A 16844-nucleotide genomic window follows, 5' to 3' on the forward strand; every position below is an offset into this window, starting at 1 on the left:
ATGACAGAGTAGTCGGCTCCGGTGTCGACGAGAGCTGTGGCTGTGTGGCCGTCGATAAGAACATTGCGGTCGCTAATTCGTCGCCTTGCGTTGCAGTTAGGTCGTGGCGTTGGGTCAAGGCTACGTGGGTTTGTTCCGCTGCTTCCGCGTTGCGTCGTCAGGTCTACTTCGTTCCGCGATGTTTCGTCGTCAGGGCTCTGTCTGGTTCTCGTCGTGTCTTGAAGGTTTCGTCGTGGCGTAGTCGTCGGTGGAGGATCTGCGTGATTTCGTCGTACAGCAACCTCACCTCAATATGTGGCTGCGCTTCCATTTCCGGATAAGGGCTAGGTGACCGGCCCCGGGTTGAGCCAGTGTATTGTCGGCGTTAGGGAGAGAGGTAGCGGCCTGGCGACGGCGATCGGGAAGGTCCGCGGTGTGTCCACGCGCTTCTGCGAGGTAGTCAGCGACGTCTCGTGGTCGTTCACTCCGCTGTGGACGCGGCGCGTAGATGCCCAATCCACGCAGCTCCATCTGTCGGTACTGGCAGCGGCGGTAGGTGTGGCAAGCTTCTCCGCAATGGTAGCAGAGTAGACGGTTTTCGGGAGAGCGCCAAACGTCGGTCTTCCTCGGCTGTATAGCTGGCCGGCTGGCGGGCGGTATGACGTTGGTGGTGGCGGCGGTGGTGCCTGGCGGCGGAACGGCTGCGGCGGCGCGACGTTTTGACGTGGGTGAGAAGGGCCCCCCTCCCCTCTTCTCGTTTATGTCAAAACGCTGCGCCGTTGCCGCGTTGCGTCGGGCTGCAGCAGCGTAGCTCATGGTTTGTGCCTGAGGCAGTGGCGGTTCAAGGTTGTCCAGCGACTGCTGGATTTCTGCTCGAACGATAACTGCGATCGAGTACACTTGAGGTTGTGGTGAGGGTAACAGCTTGCGCAGTTCCTCCCGGACGATCGCTCAGATCGTTTCGCGCAGGTCGTCGTAGCCGAGGGCAGGATCAGCTGGGCTGTATTGAATCGATCGGCGATTATACTGGCGGGGGGCTCCTGATGTATTACGAAGTTTTTCGTTTGCAGATATTGTATTTTAAACATTTGGTTTATGTACGCATAAGAACGCTAGGTCATCTGCATACGCTAATACCTTAACTTCATTACCTATTATAATGAAGCCGTAAGTACGACTCGATTGAGTTCGATAAGCACATTTCAAATGTCACATGTGTGAATTGTAAGAACCGAGTCAAGCCACGTTAAAGAACAACTGGTTATCGAAATTCATCCGCTCATCGTCCCTACAGCGTGACAAGTAATGTTGTTTTGACGCGAAACGCTGGTAATGGTTCTGGCGTCGTGCGGTGCTGTTTCAAATCCGACTGGAACATTTCGCCACCTGCCACTGCGGCGGCAGCTGTCAAAATGTCCCTGTTCCCTGCGAACAGCCGCGCTTGTACGCAGCAGGTTGGAAATGGCCCCTAGCAGCGCAAGCCTTTGCGCGGCGAAAGAAGTCGACTTCTCTCTGCTTTTGCGAGTTCGCATGTCATAAGAGCTACAAGAAAACGGCCCGCAAACTACCGAAGGGGGAATTTTATCATTTTCCATGGAAGTTGTACGAGGCTGATCGGCGAAATCTTTGCAACGCAGTCGTTCGGCCCACCCGGTAAGCAAACGCGTCCTGCCTTCCCATGGTTTCTTTCGCTTTCTATCCAAGTCACTGGAATCACCCGGGGGATTAAAACCCTGTCCCACCACTCCATTTTTTTTTAAATTTTGTATGTGTGTGTACACACGCACCAACGAACATATATAAAGTATGGTTGAACACCCCTTGAAAACAATTTCTGGCGACGCTACTGCTCCGGGAAATGTTGACAGATTGTTGATTCCCCTGTTCCTTTTATTATTGTTAGCCCGAACAGAGGTTTGTGGCAACCATTGCGACGCAAAAGAGTCCTCTGCGGTGCCAACTTTGTCGGCTGTGAACGACTGTTGGTCTGAGGGACCTCAGGATCGGCTTTATATCGGAGGACCATGAAGAAAAACACAGTTGCACATGTTTAAAAATATAACTTAGCAAAGTGCTCGACGTATTAACAGTGCTAGAAAACTAAGAGACGGGACACTTCATGCTGTCTCAATCTTTTTTATCGTTGCTAACGTGTCATTCCAACTATCCAAGCTTTCTGTTAATGCGCGCCGGCCATAGCACAAGCAACGCGCGAGGCTGCCGATAAAACGTATTTTCTATCATATGCCAAAGGAAAAGTTTACTCGCTTCTAAACGCACGACGTACCTCACGGTCATTATTTGTACGACACATTTTGTTTCCGACGGACCGACGGCGCCGTGCAGTTGTTCTCGCGCAGTAAACGTGGTTAGCAGCATACAAGTCGCCACACCGCAGCGAACTGTTTGGTTTGAAGAATTCCTGAACCTTTGCTATTCGTCCGTAGCTGCAAAAAAACATGGCTGATCCCTCCGTCATAGGAATCGGTATAACACGAAAGTGAAACGTGTCTTCACAGAAGTAGTGCTTATGATATATGAGAGCTTGTACAATGTCTATTCGTGTTTGGCAGCTATAGAACCGTTTGACGTAGATGCACCCATGTTGACAGCATGTCTCTATCGCGACGACTAACGCCCATGATCATGATTAAACCACTGTGGCAGCTCACGGTGCGAACATATATTTGGACACAGCGAATCGTGAATCCCGCGTAAGGATGATATCAACAAGCTCATAATCAACATTGGTACCCGGTATGCACTTCTTCAAAGCGTCGTCAATTAAGGAGAGAAACGGCACGGTGTGCGCTTTCTAGTAATGGGTAGCCGACGCCTGTGCTCATGCATACACTAACACACACTGCGCTTCAGCAACGCGGGAGGTAGAGGTTCGTAGCCTGAGCCGCAAACGCGTGCGTCCCGCTGGCCTCTGTCTCGCAGGCGCTGCTCTCGCTCCACCAAGGCACGACATTCGCCCGTCGAAATCGCGTCCTTTCTGCAACGCATATTGCAGCAGTTTTGTTAGTCGGTGCTCTCGCAATTGAAGCAGTCGGCGGCAGAGAAATCCCGTTCGTGCACGTGGAAGCTGCACTACTCCGATGAGCCGACGCACGCTAACACGAATCCAAAGGCAAAGAACGTAAGTGCGTCAAGGGTGCCTCGGCGACGCCAGCGCGGCCAGTCTACCTCTCTGGTATTGAGACGCTTTAACCATGACCTCCGATATCACGTGCAATCTCGGAGGTAAGCGCTAGTAAGTGTCGATCGTGAAGCATTACTTCTTTTCACCTCTCACAGACGGCGGCACCGCCCCGCTCCGCCCGCCGCGAAAGAGAAGGTGTGAAAGATATAAGGCGCGTTCGCGCCGTGCTTCGCATCTCCCGAGTTGGCTTAGTCGGTAGAGCGTCGGGCGCTTGCCGTCGCGGCCGCAACGTCGTGGGTTCGATTCCCAGCGGGGTATCTTTTTCTTGGTTTTTTTCTTTCTCACCCGTTGGCGTCCATTTTATCAACGTCATATCCGTGACGGATGTACTTGGTGGACCCCGGCATAAAACACTTTCGTGTTAAAAAAAAAAAGCAAGCGGGGTTTGTTTTGAGTTACCATTTTCACGCATCGACGTTCACCGCACACAACTTCGATCTACGTGCCGAGAAGCGAACAGGGACAAAATGCGCGAAGTGACCGCATTTGCCCTGCGCACTCGGAGAGCGGTGGCGCCATCAACTTAGCGCACGAGGCCTATATCGCTCACGTGCACGTTTGCTGTTCTCGTGGACTGTGAATCAAACCAGCGACAGCGTACGTACTCAGTTACACAACGTCATAGGTATCGGACTGCCGCCGTTGATATGCAATGAATGTATCGATATTGCCAGGATTTATATCGGTCGTTCGGCAATGAATATTTGCGTAGGTATTTACTGCGCTTGCGCTGAAATAAGCCTACAGATTTACGACCCTAAAAGTGTTCCTATGCCGCTGGACGTGCTTTTCAGAGCACTGTATTAGCGATAAATTACGGAAAAGGCTCTCACCTCCTGCCTTGGCGTCGCTCTTGACGTCGCACCATTTTTTCTTCACTTCAGCGGGCGTTCGCACTATTCCCGACACAAAGAATGAATTCGCTGTCATATTTTCCCAGGCCCTGCGTTTAGCCTGGGACCCTCGGGGAGCCTCTCCTCGGCTCTAAAAGCGCGATGGTTTGTTTCGTAGCCATCGACGAGGGCGGCCACTCTGCCTGCGTAAAAATTGGCTGGTGCGCTCGCATATACGGGTTCGCCGACATCTTGACTAACCAGAAATGTCAAAAGTGGCTGGGCCCCTATGAAAAATGGGCTTCAGCCGTGGGCGCGCTTGCGGTAACCGTTGGTCAATCCATTGTCGATATACCCTCTTTCTCTCGAATAACCATATCGCTATACGTCCGGTGAAACGCGATCTCACACGTACTGTACCTAAAAGAAAAAAAAACGCCGCATATATTTGTTATTGCATGCATGCTAAAATATGGCATTTGGTTCTCGCTACTTAGCTATATGCACAGGCTTCGGACACCATCACTTAGTGATGGTTTCCAAAGCCTGTGCATCGCACATCGCAATAATTAACATACAGAAGGTGCACGGCGCGGTATGAGGTGCAGCTCTATAAAAAAGCTCGCGAACATTTTTTTTTCCAGTTTACCTGCGCTTCTGTATTAGCTTACGACTCGGCGCTCGTCGCAGGCAGATATCGTGGCTCCGTATACTTACGATGTTTATCGCTCCTCTCGGCAACGTTTTTAGCTATACGAACGCAACAGAAATGTGGAAGACGAGTTATTTTATGCATGATAATGGAATCGCATATTCGAATTTTTCGAATATTCGAAACTTTTCGAATACTCGAATTTCGAATCGAATACGAATATTTCGAATGTAATATTCGACGAATATTCGAAACTTTCGAATATTCGCACACCCCTACTTTTTGGAAGCGTAGTAGTTGTGTGCACATCGTGGGCTTACCAGCACGTCGACAACACTGGAGTTTAAAGGGTAACCTATGGTCTGACGTAACGTCACCCCTACCGTTAGAGCACATACGTCAGTATTAGCGAAATGAAGTGCACTTTACGGTACGATGACGTGAATATCATACGTCACTTACATTAGCTATTCATCCGGGGTTTAGCGACGCTTTAATATAGCTTGCTGAATCATAGAAATACAAATGAAATGTTTATTCGACTGCTATAAAAACGGATCCAACACTAGAACCCCAGAAGTTAACCTGACATGATGCCTGCATCGCAGGAGTACATATGTAGCGCGTATTTCTTCGTTATAACATTAGATACTTAACACCACAACCACAATTGGCGTTGCACCAACATTACGCTTGTACAGTGTGTTTTTCCAAAGCATTTTCAGACCTGGCGTGGTTCTGTGGTAGAATAACTGATTGACACACAGAATGCTTGGGTCCGATTCCTGCTAGGATCCTGATCTTTATTCTGGGCATTCGCCGGCGCAATACTGCATTTGTCGGTTTTTACCAATGTCTGTTGTCGCCATTCATTGGTAGATATAAGTGTCAATCAGCTGGGGCCCATACCCGTAACCACGGCCCATGCTAAACGGGTATGGGCCATACCTGTCTGTAGGAAAGGGTTTGACGACGTACGCGACAAGTTTTTCACGTTATTTATGTCATGACCAGACAATCAAATTCCTCAAGTCCTTTTACCCTCCCGTGATAATTTTGGTCTACACCAGGGTGTAAGAAAAATGCTTCAGGTTTTCACACTCCGCTCCACGGGGCGTCCAGATAGTGCTCGGCACTTTCGGTCCCTTCGTCGCAGCCCCCCCCCCCCCCACACACGCAACTGCGGCCGGCGCATGTACTATGACGACGAGCTGTGCATGTAGAGTCCATAACGGCGTTGCGTACCTGAGAACGCAGCGTCAGAACCACGGTGTAAGAAGCATCATTTATTATTCTGACACCATGCCGTGGAGGCAGCTACGGCGTTCGCCACACGTGGCGTTTTTCGGTCGCGAAAAACGCGGCATGCGTTTCTAGCTGTAGTTGCTAGCGTGCACGGCGCTTTAAGAAAACAGCAGGGAGAAAAAAAAATTACAGCGTATCCAAGAATAAATGGTGAAGAGCTTGGGCGAAGCTCCTGAAGCAACCATGGTTACACCGTGAAATGTTCAGTGGTTTCGCCCAGCAGTAATCAAAGCGATACGCCGCTTTGATTACTGCTGCGCTCGCTTGGCGGCAGCCTCTGGAGTTCGCACCTCGGGATCCTGCCGACGAGCACGAGACGGAGCGGCCTTCCGCATCCGGCGCTCCCCGTCGTCCATGTTCCGCCAAGCAGCACGATCCGGCAAGCGCACTCCTCCACGTACGGCGACGATCAAGGAGAATGAGAGATAACGGGCGCAGCAGCCAATCTGAGAGCAGCGGCACCTATAACGGCATCTAGCGTGCATTCACCCAACCGGTATATTGCACACATCTCTATGGGAGAGCGCCATCTAGTATATCGTCACCCAACTGCAGTTTACATGCATCTCTGTGGGACAGCGCCATCTATTGAATGATACGGGAGACGCGACGGCGGAGGAACACAGGATGGAGCGACGACCGACCAGGTGATGCTATAAGGAGCTTCGCCCCTAAAACATGCGTGCGCCTCGTCGCGCTCGGTCTCCAAGTCGCAGCGCCCCACACGAAACTGTGGCCGGCGCATGTGCTATAGCCGAACATTATCTGGACGCGCTCTCCGTCGCGGCGGGCGGAGAGTGTCAACACCTTATGTTTCTTACACCGTGGTCTGCACCAAGTTAGGGAGTCGATCACGAGAGGACCCAGACGTAAGCTGCTAGATAGATAGATAGATAGATAGATAGATAGATAGATAGATAGATAGATAGATAGATAGATAGATAGATAGATAGATAGATAGATAGATAGATAGATAGATAGATAGATAGATAGAAAACTCAAATTGACAAACGTTCGCTAAGAAATGCTTCGCATTTAAAAATGAAAATAACATGTTCTAAATGTAAGCACAAAGGAGCCACTCCGAAATTCCTTGCCTCAGTATATCGCCTAATAAAAACACGCGTACAGCTGCACTCACTTTTCGCAGTGAGTGGAATCGTAATCATTGCTACTTTGTATATACGGTCATTGATGAAACGCGAGCGAATGGCTTTGAGAAGGCCCCAAGGACGCTGCTGCAGCGACGCGGAGGTGCGTAAGCGCTGTAGTAGACGCCCGGAACTGGAAGCTGAGATGCAGCGAAAAGACACAGGCTATCATCGTATACTCCGGATACTAGGCGCTTTGCGTGCTGCCTTGCTATCATCGGCGCGTGCTTCTTTATTTCCGTGTCGTTTCATAGGCTTTCGTGTTACCTCATTGCCCTAAAAAATGGCGAGGAAATTAAATTCGTACCATTGCTAATGATCCTTGTATCCCTTGGGATACAAGGATCATTAGCTAAGATTTGCGTAGGCAAGAGGAAGCTTCGTGAATTCAGCCCCAGGTCATTTAGTGCTCTGGCAATGTGCTCCCGCGCTGCCCTTCTCAGGCATGCCGAAATGACACACAGGAGTGTGTTGATTCGACAGTGGACACTTGACTCACCGTGCAGAACACAAGAGAGACCGCGTTCTGCGAACCATGCGGGACGAAGCGCAATCTCGCGGCTATGTCCAACTGGTGGCGGTTTTGTGACATCTTAAGCAATATTATTTTCGTCTTCCTGTCGCAGATAATGGTGGCGCACATCTTTGTTTGATATTATTTATATTTTCGTGAAAGTTTATTTTGCTTATATTAGCGAAAGTTTATTTTGCCTATATTTGCGAGTAACTGTAGCGCAGTTTTTTTCTAATCATGAAAAACCAACTAGCCCAATATCTCACTTTGCTCATGTAGGACAGAGTTTTATTGAAGACAGTGGTTTTATTTCGAACAGAAAGCAGACTGCCTAATGTCAAATCTGCAGAAACAGCGGAGCTGCGGTTCTCCTGTGTTTCCCTTGTGATTTTCTTTGACGTTTCGTGATTCTGTGTGGGCGCCTGTGATTACGTTATTTCTAGAATAGATATGCATGAGAAAGGACGTGTTGCAGCCCATGCTACACAAGCTGCTGCTACAATGCATTTATGCCCTACTCACACGCATGCCGTCCTTCGTGGTATCACTGAACGGTTACCGCTTCATCCGTGACAGATATTTACAGAATTTGTGGGTGTATCTGGGAGCCGGAGCGCGACATGCGGCGCGGGCTCTCATCTGTTGTCAGGCCCAGCCCTATTACAGCTCCGCTATTAAGGTGACGGAAAAGCAGGAAAACCAACGATAAGGCAACAAGCCAATTCCTAAATTTCATTGCGTACATAGTCGCTATTGTCCGTCCTCGACCTTCCTCGATGTATATCTATCACGAGGCTCCCGAACTGTTTTGACAGGAAACGCGACGGCGTTCACTGTCAGGCGCGTCTCGCGCTCGGTATTCACTGTCAGGTGCGTGTCCAACTGGTGGCGGTTTTGTGACATCTTAAGCAATAATATTTCCGTCTTCCTGTCGTAGATAGAGGTCGTGCACACGTTTGTTTGAAATAATTTATATTTTTATGCCTATATTTTGCCTATATTTACGATGTTGGAAGCCTAAACAAGCTTTTTTAATCCCTAAAGATCCGGCCACTAGCTATTACCAGTGAGTGCTCCCCCCCCCCCCCTGCGCTCGCCTATGCCTTGAAGCCGGTGCGCAGATGCGCAACACTCCCGTTTCTACAGGCAACAATGCTGGTCATCCGTGAGTCCGTGAAATGTCGCTAGGTGAAATGACTAGTGACTGCGATAAAAGATGAAATCGCCATATCAGAAGCGGTTGATCGGCGAGAAGCCCACGAGTGAGGGAGCATCAGTGATAGGAAAGCGGCGCGTGCAAATACGCGCGTGACCGGCGCACCTGCGAGGCCCTACATGTGTACATCTGCATTTCTGTGCACTACCTTTTCTTCGCGGACTATGCCGTGGAAGCGACCGAAGTCCATAGAAGCTTCGCTTAAAAAGTCTGAAAGGAATAGATGCTTTTGGCTGAGCCTCAGAGCTATATTGAATGTGGTATCGGTGAATAACATCATTTAAAATGTAACTAACTGCCAGGATAATTAATAAAAATATTATTAAATTTATCGAAAGATTGTTAGCACCCCGGATCACTGTAGCACCAGGCATAGCCAAGGAAGGCGTAGCAGATCGGCGAGTCCGCTTGTCCAAAGGATAGTTCCATCATGTTCAAAGGATTGCATCTTCTCCTTAACTTCTACTTCATATAATGTTAACCCAATGTAATCTCCAGCGTCCACGAACGCTGACGTGCGAGTGCTGCTGCCAGACACCTAAGATGTAGAGAAGAGGACGCCACTGTACCCTTCGTGACCTAGGCATACAACAGCGCTACTTATTGTACCTCTGGTTTTTCACTCTATTTTCTACGGTACGGGCGGCACCCGTCGCACACTGTTGACCCAGGAACAAAGTCCTGTGACGATGTCATCAGGTGACTTCCCGTTATGTGATTCCGTAGTGACGGCCTATCGCTTTACATCACGCATCATCATCATCATCATCATCAGCCTGTCTACGCCCACTGCAGGGCAAAGGCCTCTCCCATGTTCCGCCAATCAACCCGGTCCTGTGCTTTCTGCTGCCACGTAATACCTGCAAACTTCTTAATCTCATCTACCCACCTAATTTTCTGTCTCCCCCTCACGCGTTTGCCATCTCTTGGAATCCAGTCAGTTACCCTTAATGACCACCGGTTATCCTGCCGACGTGCTACGTGCCCGGCCCATATCCATTTCTTCTTCTTGATTTCAACTATGATGTCATTAACCCCCGTTTGTTCCCTGCCCCACTCTGCTCTCTTCCTGTCTCTTAAGGTTACACCTATCATTTTCCTTTCCATCGCTCGCTGCGTCGTCCTCAATTTAAGTTGAACCCTCTTTGTAAGTCTCCAGGTTTCTGCTCCGTAGGTAAGTACCGGTATGATGCAGCTGTTATATACCTTCCTCTTGAGGGATAGTGGTAGATTACCATTCATGATTTGATAATGCTTGCCGAATGAGCCCCAACCCATCCTTATTCTTCTAGTTATTCACTCTCGTAGTTCGGCTCCGCGGTTACTACCTGTCCTAAGTAGACGTACTCCTTTACAACTTCCAGTGTCTCGCCACCTATCGCAAAGCGCTGTTCTCTACCAAGATTGTTCCACATTACTTTAGTTTTATGCATATTAATTTTCAGACCTACTCTTCTACTTTCCGTATCCAGTTCAGTAATCATGAGCTGCAATTCGTCTCCCGCGTTACTCATCAATGCAATGTCATCAGCGAATCGTAGGTTACTGAGATACTCTCCATTAACTCTGATCCCTAGCTCTTCCCAATCTAGGGCCCTGAAAACCTCCTGTAAACACGCGGTGAATAACAATGGAGAGATCGTGTCTCCCTGCCGTACGCCCTTCTTTATTGGGATTCTGTCGCTTTCTTTATGGAGGACTATAGTGGCTGTGGATCCGCTGTAGATTTCTTCCATTATGTTTATATAGGCTTCGTCGATGCCTTGATTCCGCAGTGCCTGCATGACTGCTGATATCTCCACCGAATCAAATGCCTTCTCGTAATCTATGAAGGCTATGTATAGGGGTTGGTTGTATTCCGCGCATTTCTCTATCACCTGATTGATAGTATGAATATGGTCTATTGTTGAGAATCCTGTACGAAATCCTGCCTGGTCCCTTGGTTGATTGAACTCTAATGTCGTATTAATTCTGTTAGCAATTACTTTTGTAAATAGCTTGTAGACAACCGACAGTAAGCTTATGGGCCTGTAATTTTTCAGGTCTTTGACGTCCCCTTTCTTATGGATCAAGATGATGTTGGCATTCTTCCAAGATTCTGGTATCCTCCCCGTCGAGAGGCACTTCGTATACAGGGTGGCCAGTTTTTCTAACATAATCTCTCCACCGTCTTTCAACAGGTCTGATGTTACCTGATCCTCACCAGCTGCTTTGCCTCTTTGCATTCCCTTTAGGGCTTTCTTTACTTCTCCTGTCAATACTGGTGGGATGTCAGATTCCTCTGCGCTATTACTCCTTCTTACGTTATCATCCTGAATGGCTCGGCTGCTGTACAGATCTCTGTAGAACTCTTCCGCTACCTCAACTATTCTATCCATATTGTTTGTGACCTTGCCTTCCTTATCCCTTAATGCATACATCTGATTTTTGCCTATGCACAGTTTTGTCTTCATAGCTTTGAGGCTTCTTCCGTTCTTTAGAGCATGCTCAATTCTCTCCATATTATACTTTCTTATGTCGGCTACTTTACGCCTATTGATTAACTTCGAAAGCTCCGCCAGCTCTATTTTGTCTGTTGCCTTTGAGGCTTTCATAGCTTGACGTTTCTTAATGAGGTTTTTCGTCTCTTGGGATAGCTTACCAGTGTCCTGTCTAACGACTGTACCCCCGACTTCCACTGCACACTCCTTGATGATACTAGTCAGATTATCATTCATTGCGTCAACGCTAAGGTCGGTTTCCTCGGTTAAAGCCGCGTACCTATTCTGAAGTGAAACTCTGAATTCCTCAACTTTCCCTCTCAGAGCTAGTTCATTAATCGGCTTCCTGCGTATCAGTTTCTGCCGTTCCTTCCTCACGTCAAGTTGAATTCTAGATCTTACCATTCTATGGTCACTGCATCGGATCTTGTTAACTACTTCCACATCCTGTACAATGCCCGGGTGGCCGCACATTATGAAGTCTATTTCATTTTTAGTTTCGCCATTAGGACTCCTCCACGTCCACTTACGAGTAGCCCGTTTTCTGTAGAAGGTATTCAAGATGCGTAAATTATTGCGTTCTGCAAACTCTACTAGTAACTCCCCTCTGGCGTTTCTAGAGCCGATGCCATATTCCCCAACTGCATGATCTCCAGCCTGCTTCTTGCCTACCTTTGCATTAAAGTCGCCCATCAGTACAGTATACTGTGTCTTTACCTTACTCATTGCTGATTCTACGTCTTCGTAGAAGCGTTCAACCATTTGATCATCATGGCTGGATGTAGGCGCGTAGGCCTGTACCACCTTCATCTTGTACCTCTTATTAAACTTAATTACGATACATATCACCCTCTCATTAATGCTATAGTATTCCTCTATATTGCCAGCTATATCTTTATGAATAAGGAACCCCACTCCTAGTTCTCTTCTATCATCTAAGCCACGATAGCATAGGGCGTGTCCGTTCTTCAGCACTGTATAAGCCTCCTGTGGCCTCCTAACCTCACTGAGCCCTATTACATCCCATTTAACACCCTCCAGTTCCTCAAACAGTACAGCTAGACTCGCCTCACTAGATAAAGTTCTAGCGTTATACGTAGCCAAATTCAGATTCCAATGGCGGCCTGTCCGTACCCAGAGATTCTTAGCACCCTCTGCTGCGTCGCAGGTCTGACAGCCGCCTTGGTCAGTTGCTTCGCAGCCGCTGGGGACTGAGGGCCGAGGGTTAATTGGTGTATTCATGTGGGAGGTAGTGGCCAAGTACTACACCAGGGTGGCCAATCCTTCACGCATATCAATACATCCGCATATCTTTCCAATACATCACGCATATCTTTCCATAACTCATGTTGACGCCGACGCAGAGGGACACCGACGGCCAATTTTCGCCTTTGATGGCCCACATATGGCTTTCATCTTACAACCATTTTCCCGAAAAAGAGCTTCACGTGCAGACGCACGACTGGGAGCGGTATGCTTCCCAGAAGCGTTCTTTTCTGCGTTCGTTAGGCTTTGTGAATTCGGGACGCTTGCGCGAGCCACGACCAATCGCTTGCGACAGAAATGCTCGTTCGCCTATAGAACGCGTGCATTGTCACGCATCAGGTATGCGCAGCTCATAGAAAGGATATTTTCCTTATCGTAATCCCACCATGACCATGTTTTCATCTTTTCTTGATCTGACACCCTCCATGCCGCGATCAGTTTCGATCGACCCACCATTATGGTCGCAATACTTGAGCCCATGGCCCTGAGGCCAATACACGGCATGCAATACACGACACTGAGGACAATAGGAAGCTGAGTTGCTCAGAAACGACACAAGGCGAGCACGTATGTAGCGAAAACTTTGCTATTTTAGGGGACGAAGCTCCTTAGGGTGTGGGTCGTGACCTCCTCTGTAGTAGTAGTAGTAGTAGTAGTAGTAGTAGTAGTAGTAGTAGTAGTAGTAGTAGTAGGGTTAGTAGTAGTAGTAGTAGTGGCAGTATGTATGTAGCCAGCTCTAGTTTAATGAATTGCTCACGAGATGAACAATTCACTAGATATCATAATTTACAAGACATCGTAGTGTTCCTTGATTTAATCACACTAAAAGACATGTTTCGCGGGCGATATATTTTGTCTTAATTTACGTGAGAAAGAAATGATAAAGCACACCTTGAGCAAGATGTTTGGCTAAATGGGACCATGAGGCGATGCCAAGCCAGAGCACTTGCACAATCGCGTTCCGTTGGCTTCTGTTGGGCATGCTACCTACTTCGCGTCGTGGAACGCGAAGAGGAACGCTACGCGCGTCGTGTCTTCCCTCTAGCCTTGCCGTAAATTCTCACAGGGCGACCAGGAAACGCGGGCGCTCTTGGCGTGCTTTCTCTTTCGCTCGGAGTCGCGCTCGCTCTTGGCGCGCTTTCTCTTTCGCTCGGGAGCGGACACTTTCTCTGCATTTCACCGATCCCAAAGCGGTGATAATGAAGGGACCACGTAAAGCAACAGTACAATAAAAGTTTGATGTTTATTATATACACGGTGTTTCACACTCTTTATATGATGTACTGGGCGAATTTCACGGAAGAGTTTCACAGTTTACTGATGATTCCCTCCGGAGCTTCGCCCCACTCATCATCATTCACCCCGTGGATATGCTATGATTTTTTTAGGTAAGCTCCAGCGGCCCTTCTGTAGCCAAGCTACTCCAGGCAAGAACAGCCTCGTGGGACGGGCGCAGGCGATCAGCTTTTGCTGTGGTAGCCGAGGCCTTGTAACTGCCCGTGCCCGTAATAATCGAGAGTTTTATATAAGGCTTCGTGTTTCCTAAGCAGTATAGCATCGTTGCTTGTTGTAGCGCACCCCACTTTGAGTTTAAGAGCGTACTCTGAGAAAAAAAGTTAGCTAAGCACCTTGCGCCGCTGTTGGTGCTGAAAAAGAATACCATTGTTACATAGTTCCTATAATTTCGGCTCCATCGATGGCACTCATTGTGTTTCCGATGCTTCACTATGTCACGAGATAACTGGTGAAGCTACCCGGTCCCCTAAAGTAGATATCGCAGTACTCTAAATCGTCACCAGTGATGCCAACCCTAGGGAATAATCCCTAGATGTAGGGATTTTCTGCACCTTTCAGGGATTTGGCGTCTTTTTATTGAATCTAGGTATTTTTCAAAGGCTCTGCAAATGCTACATTACTCTGCCCAATGACAAACGTTACTGAGTAATCACGCTTTTTCAACTAGAAAGGCTATAAAAAACGATAACTTTCGCTATTTTGTGTTTTTCATGCAAGAGAGCTTTGGCGTTCTGCTGGGCCGAGCGAAGGCGTGACTATTATACGTTGACTACTAGGTGCAAATGGAAGTTTTTCATCGTATGTGTTTAGCATGCACTTGCTTGAGTGCTTGGTGGTCTGTGAAGCAAAAACTGCTGTGTGCCTTCAGCGTACAAAGTCTGCATGTCTAATAACCTCTAAACCAGCAGACTTTCAGAGAAAGAGAGCGAAAATAAGATGGACAGTTGGGCGAGCTCGTAGGGATTGATTATTATGAAAACGGTATGACGGAGAGACGAATACAACGGTGTGTTCTCAGCCTTTCTGTCGCGCCGTTTTCATAAGCGCGAAAATAGTGACAAAATATTTGGCCAAATGTGAAGCTTATCGAAAGTACACAGCAGAATTGCTATCACCAGTAAAGAAAGGGCCCCTGCTCATCAACTGGCAATCATGCAACGCTGATTGCAAATGCAGAAAATTAGAAATTGACCACCACCTTGCAAGCTGCAAGCGCAAGGTGGTGTAGAAAAAAGACTTTCGGTGGCTGTTAACACGCTGCATTTTACATCCAATAAGATTAAGAAGAAGGCTGTGGATAGGGTTACGTCCAGACGTAACTGTAGTCAGCGCTATCGTTACGTCCAGAGTAATGTCCCTAGATCTTTCCCTGTTGAAGAGCAGGGAAAAATCTAGGGACTTTAGTCCAGATTTTTCCACAGACGTGAGTACATTATTTTCCTGTTGCTCAGTGAAGGCGCTCTGCGCCCTTCGGGCGCGGGAAACTAATCGTGCCTTCGCCCTCGCTTCGCGAGTGCTGCCATTTCGCTAACGCTCTATTGGCCGGTTGGCAGGGTCTCTGTCACGCGCTACTGGCCGTTGTCGCGGCCACGCGCTGTTTAGCCCGCGCGCCTGACCCTTCGGGGCAGGCGGGGCGCGCGTAACCCACTAGCCACGTCGCGCTTCTCTGGCAACAGACTTCTGCAACACCTTCAGCGAAAGAAGAAAAAAAAACCCATCAGCAGCGAGGTTCGAACCAACGTCCTTGCAGTTCCGACCACGATACGTTAATGCTGCGCCACTGGCGCCAATCGGTTCGGTAGGTCTAACGGGCTGTATTTGTATTGTCACGCTGGACGTAACTTTTAAGACTCGTTATTCTTACGTCCAGCCGTAACAGCACCGGCTCCTACCGTTACGTCTAGACGTAACGCTAGACACTGCCTAAGAAGAATTGGGCCACAGAGCGAACTATCTTTACACTTTGTTAAAGACGAATTAGGCTGAATAACGACATTAAAGAGTCAATCTAGGGATTTTTGTCGCAATCTAGGGTATTTTCGAGGGTCAATATAGAGATAAAACGTTGACATGGGTTGGCATCACTGATTGTCACTAGGGGTGTGCGAATATCAAAATTTTCGAATACGAATCGAATACGAATATCCACCTTCGAATATCGAATCGAATATCGATTATCAAAGGAAAAATGCCTCCACAGTAGCAATATTTTATTTAACATGTAGCTATTTGAAAAAAAAAAAACATTAACAGCCTGACCGGCAACACAACATACACTGCTATCTCCAGAACACAATGTCCAGGCTAGCACAATGCACATCACAACAGAAGCAAATATCACGGCACAATGAAAGTAATGACTAGATGTTATCATGAAGAAATATGAGTTGCTCCACATGATCAGGCAGAAGGCGCTCCCTTCTAACAGAGACACCCCCCCACCGCCACTGAAAAGGCACGCTCGCTTGGAACAGAAGTGGCTGGTATAGGGAGGTACATGGGGCAAAGCTTTGCCAGACTGGGGTATCTGAAGGTGCCCACAGTCCGCCACCAGTCACGTGGGTCACTGTCTTTCTTCAGAAGTGGTCCCGCATAGTGAACGAGTGGTAGTGCGGCACGTTACGGCCGCATAATATTGAAAATGTATGGTTACATGATCGCCAACAGCGCTGCACGTCGGAGATGCACCAGCAATACATCATACGTATTAGGGCGCTCGTCGCAGGCAGATATTGTGCCTCCGTGTACTTACGATGTTTATCGCTCCTCTCGGCAACGTTTTTAGCTATACGAATGCAGCAGAAATGTGGAAGACGAGTTATTTTATGCATGATAATAAAATCGCATATTCGAATTTTCGAATATTCGAAGTTATCAAATATTCGAAACTTTTCGAATACACAATTTTCGAATCGAATACGAATATTTCGAATGTAATATTCGACGA

The sequence above is a fragment of the Rhipicephalus sanguineus genome, chromosome 9 (assembly GCF_013339695.2).
Source record: "Rhipicephalus sanguineus isolate Rsan-2018 chromosome 9, BIME_Rsan_1.4, whole genome shotgun sequence".
NCBI classification, from domain to species: Eukaryota; Metazoa; Arthropoda; class Arachnida; order Ixodida; family Ixodidae; genus Rhipicephalus; species Rhipicephalus sanguineus.